The following is a 5,527-nucleotide window of genomic DNA, read 5'->3' on the forward strand; positions in this document are numbered from 1 at the left end:
TAGCCATCAAGAAACCCGTAAGGTCTCATGTGTAAGGACTGGTGATATTTCAAAAAGAAGTAATAAACATTTTCTGGGTACATTTGAGGACCAGCTACTTAACAGACCCATCGTCACAAGAACCCCAAGACCTGAGTTTTGTTGTCTTAATTCTAAACAGTGAGGAGATTGAAGTTCAGACAGTTGGGAGATACAGTGGGACTCTCAGAGCTGGGCAATTTATAAACTGGGACCTCAGCACTGTCCTGCATGGCGCTGAGGCCTACTGCCTCCCCTGTTGGAGTCAGCTGCCTCCTAGGCTTAAGAAACTCCTTTCTAGAAACTTCACACAGGCATGGAGTTTTTGCTCCATGGGACCTGAAGCTTGAGAAGTTTGGAAAATCAACTTGGTTGATCAAACTAACATTTAGGAAATGAAATAGAAGTGAGGTGAAGTCAGTAAGATGGCAGCCTGAGAGTTCCCAGCCTCTGTTTATCCACAAAAACAATGATTTCACAACCACCACAGGCGAAAATAGGTCCTGGAGAGCTCTGGAGTGCAGTCAGGAGGCCGCAGTCCCTCGGGGGAGCATGTGACTTGAGCCTGGCTGTGAGCAGAGCACAGAAAGTATTTTGGATACATTGTCCTAATCCCAGGCCAGTATAGCAGTTCAGTGCCTAGAGGTTTCTTCTTGGTTATGACTTTCTTCTATGGTTGCAAAAGGAGATCCTGGGATCCACTGAGGATCCCTAGCATCTTTGCTATTGTTATGGTTGCTCACAACTTTTGCCTCTGAAGGCCAATGCTAACCCCAAGCTGATAAGGCTGCCTGGAACCTACCCCACTTCCTTCCTTAGAGCCAAAGCTCTCACTGTCCCTTCTTGAGCAGAAAGCAATCACATACAAGGGAACCCCCATGACTCTATAAGTGTATTTCTTAGTAGAAACTTAGCAGTCTAGGATACTGAGATCACACAGTCAAAGGATCAAGCAAGGCCATTAAATACTTCAAACTGAGAATTACTTATAGGCTGGAATGAAGGAATAGAAATTGGAAAGAGGAGATGGTTCCAGGCGAGAGGTAACCCAGAGGAATGGGTTGTAGATAAAACAAAGTCATCCACGCTGATAGCAAAGTGTAATCACTATGACTATATTTGCATCTAAGATCCGAGCATCTAAATGTATAAAGGACACCTGTGTAGAACTGGAGAAGGAAATGGGAGCTCTACTGTAGTCATTGAAAGCTCTGATGTCCTACCCTAAGATCAGCTGGAGCACCAGACAGGAACGTTGTAAACGTGTTTTTGAACCTTGGAACATACATACAGAGTTTACCGAGCAGTGGCAGAAGCATGCACATTCTCACCAGGCACACACAGAAAGGCTTCGGGATGGAGTGTTTATTAGGTCACAGAAAACCAATAAGCTTAAGAAAACTCGGAACAGTGCGAAGCACCTTTTCTGAACACAATGGACTAAAGCCAGAAGTCGGAAAAAAAAAAACCAGAAACTTCACAAAGGCAAGGAACTAAATAATGTTTCTTGGACTAACTTTTGGTTTTTTTTTAATATGCATGTGTTTATTTAGCGTGTGCACACATGTTAGGCAGCTGGGAGTGCCTGCTGCATGATGTGTGGCGGTCAGAAGACAACCTGCAGGAGTCGTCCTGTGGGTCCCAGGGAACAAACTCAAACCCTCAGGGAAAAGTGCCTTCTTGCTGGCCCTTTAACTTCTGGTTCAGCAATCCCTCTCCCAGCCCTGCTTCTGCCTTAACTCTCTCAGCTTCTTGGTCTGTACCCTGTGGAAGAAGTCTACCACAGGCTGGCATCACCAGAGACTAAACCACTCCCACCACCATGCCGTGATGCAACTTTCTGAAAACCATGAGCCCCAAACAAGCTTTTCCTCACTGTGACCAGAGTGCCATGAAAGTTACCAGCCTTTGGCAGCCCCCGTGCCCTCAGTGAGTTCTGAAAAACATGTTCACTTCCTAGTGGAGGTCCCGAGGTCTAGGAACAAGACTCAAGGACGGCTGTTGAAGTTACACACAGTAGCTGCTTCTCACAGGTAGCATGGAGACTTCCGCAGGCCATGTCCCAGACTTGCCCCATGTCTGTGACATCAGGAGTTCCCTTGCCACATTGGGGCCCTGCTGTTCTTTCTCTTGGAAAGCACACTGTAGGAAAGAATTTTCTTAACTTTCTACCTGTTACCATTCCTGCTCCCTGAGGCCCACACTTTGAGCTGTCTCCTCTCAGATTGACCTGTATTTCTACAATGTGATTTTATGACAGTTCTCAATCTCAGCTGTAGGCGCAGGCCTCGCTCATGGCTTTCCTGTTTAGTTTTGGTAATTCACTGCTCCAGAATTCCTCTTTATTATTTATTATTTTTTATAGTACTGGGGGTCAAACCCAGCGCCTGTGTATGCTAGGAAAATTCTTTAACCCCTGCACTATAACCCCAGCCTATTTGTTTATCTATTGTTTATTTATTATAATTTCCATTCCTCTGTTGAGAGCATGTATTTCCTGACTCTTAACATGAAATGTAACCGTTTACACCTTAGAGACTAGCTTCCTTTAACTTCCTGAACATGTCCAGAGTAACTGCTTTGAAGTCTCCTTGGACTTTTTTGATAGCTTTGCCTTGTTTTCTGGTCACTTTGGTTGTTTTTTTTTTATTTTTTATTTATTTATTTTTGTCTCATGTCTGGTCACTTTGTTGCAACCTGGTCGTTTCATCTCAGTGATTCTGGTTTTGCTTGATTTTCCTGAAAGTTCCTGGTGCTTGGTTTTAGGAACTTATCTGAACTTGGTTTACCAAATGAACCACCTCCATGGTGCTTGGCCACTGTCATCTCTGCACAGGACTGTGCCAGCCAGCATTTACTTCATTTTTTAAGATTTATTTTCAATTATGTATGTTTCGTTACTTTCAATTGTATGTGTGTCTGTGTGTATATGTCAGCTGCCTGTGGAGGCCAGAAGTCCTGGATCCCCCTGGAGCTGTAGGTACAGGCAGCTGTGAGCCAGCAGACATGGGTGCTGGGAACGAGACTCAGGTCCTCTGAAGGAGCAGCAAGTACACCCAGCACTGGGCCACCTCTCAGCCCTTTTATTGAACTTTTCAGTCCGGACCCCCAAGGGTCTGGTCTCTTTCTGCGTTGCTGGATAATCGTTTGAACAGAGAGCAGGCTCAGACATCTTGAACAAGAAGCTCTCCACGCTTGGCTGCCCAAGCTGGGTGTGGTTGGAGAAACAGTTGTACAACAAGCCCTCCCGTCTCTCTTTGATCTCACTTTGGCTGCACTCTCTCGGGTCTCCCCCCACCCACCACCTCACTCACGCTTGTGTTAGCAATCCCCTGGGTATGTGCAGAGACTTTATTATCTCAACTTCATTATAGCCACCTTGCCTGAAGGATTCTCCCATTCTGGCTGAGCGTTTTGCCTCCTGGAACCAAAGCTATAACCTTAAGCCAGGAAAGTTGTAGTTTTTCCTACCTCTTGTCTACAACTGACTATATAACCTTTAACCTATCAACGGCAGATCCTCTCCTCCTCCTTCCAGACCAAACCTGCTCCCTCTACCTGGTACACCACTGGTTTCCATTAGCCTTGAGACCCAGCCCACCACAAGCAAATCTATGATTTTCCTCATCCAAGATAGCACATTGCAGGGCGGCTGCACAACCAGGCCACAGACTAGTGGCCATCCTGGCACAAGAGAAGTTCTTAATGATTGGTCATCTTCCAATGATCTGAATGGTTGTTCTTTGTATTTGTCTTGTTGACAGTTTTGTCTGATATACTTGTTGCCATTCAAAGGGAACAGCTATCTAATGTCTCATGCCACCACTCTGAGGTGAATCTTGGGTTAGATTATCGTAACTTTTTAATTAGAGATGGGCTGCTACCAGGAGGTTGGTGTAGAGTCATGGAAAGAGAGCCCCGAGTTTTGCATAAGTCACCTCAAATGCTCAAAAATAAACGGGGAAAGTGACTGAAGGAGGCAGTCAGGCTGAACGCAGAGCCAGGAGAGTCAGACCTAGGGTCTGGTCTCAGTCATGCGCCGAAAGACCTCTCTGAGGCTCCCTGACTTTCTACAATGTCTGACAAAGGATGCCCCGTCTAACCTGACATCCTTTACCATCTCTCCCCTGGGTCCTGTCCCCACCAGTTCTCTTAGGGGCCCTGAGACTTTATGGGGGTAAAAATGGCTGAAGTCAGCTTTCGCTTCTGCTCAGACATCTGAAGCCAGCAGCAACATTTCCTTGTTCTTTTCTGAGTGGTTGCAGGAATCCATGTGATGTGATGTGTGTGTGTGTGTGTGTGTGTGTGTGTGTGTGTGTGTGTGTGTGTGTGTGTGGAAAACAGAAGGATACGTTTTTCTCAGGCTAAACCAAAGCAAAGGCCATAATCTACAGCCAGCGAACTGGAATCTCTCTCAGCCAACTCTCCCCGCTCTCCCTCTGCATCTCTGGGTAGATGAACCGATGTCAGAGCAAGGTGGATCCTGACTTCCCTGTGTATTCTCCTAGCCTCAGGTTCAAGTGTGTGAAAACTATCCAAACATTCCCTGCTTAAAGGGAAATAGTTCAGTTGGTAAAGTGCTTTCTACTCAAGCAGAAGAAGCCAAGTCTGGTCCGCAGAACCCACTTCAAGACAAAAGCTAGTGTGTGCTTATGATCTCAGCCCAGAGGAAACAGAGACAGGAGGATTTCTGGAGTTCAGTGGCCAGCCACCGTATCCTGTTTGTCAAGTTTAAAGCCAATGAGAAAACTTGCCAAATATATATATATATGAGGAACAATTACAATTTCTAGAATTTCCTCTGGTTTCCACACACATGTGCCTGTTTGTTTCAGCTGAACACTCCAACTGTTTACTCTGTCATAAATATTGTGATAGGGATATTTGTACCTGAATCCAGCTCCCATCCCCAATGCAAACCTGTGGGGACAAGCAGCAACACTTAGAACCCAAGAGCTCCAAGCTCTGCCGCAAAGAACTTCTTAAAGCTCTTTTCTCCAAGGACTTGCGGTGAACGCTGTCTTAGCCCTAAACCCAGAAAGGAAGCTCCCTTTGGAGACAGATTACGGGGTGTGGTGTAGAAACTGGTGGACTGATGACACACTCCATCCTCCCAGACCATAAGGGCGAAGGAAGATCTGCCCACCGGTTCCCTTAGATGCCTGGATGAGCAGGTCGTCAGCAGCCCATGAAGTCTGCTGGGCCAGCAGGTCCTCTCAGTGACCTTCTTTGTCCCATTTGCCCCTTGACTGATGCGGGAAAGGACATGGCCAATCATGGTGTTACAATCCTTCCCCTTGTCACCTCACTCTCTCTTCTCTGAGTTTCATTGCCAAGCAGAGTGATTAGTTGAAGAATCTCTGGGGTCAGAACCACGCACAGGCTGCTGCACTATCCAAAGTGGGGGGATTTGTACTTACCACGCATCTATACCTCATACTCTAGTCACACCCATTCTGCCACTGAATGGTCACAGCATCCTGTGACCTCACTAATATTAGCATCGTTT

The sequence above is a fragment of the Microtus ochrogaster genome, chromosome 17, assembly GCF_000317375.1.
Source record: "Microtus ochrogaster isolate Prairie Vole_2 chromosome 17, MicOch1.0, whole genome shotgun sequence".
Classification (NCBI taxonomy): Eukaryota; Metazoa; Chordata; class Mammalia; order Rodentia; family Cricetidae; genus Microtus; species Microtus ochrogaster.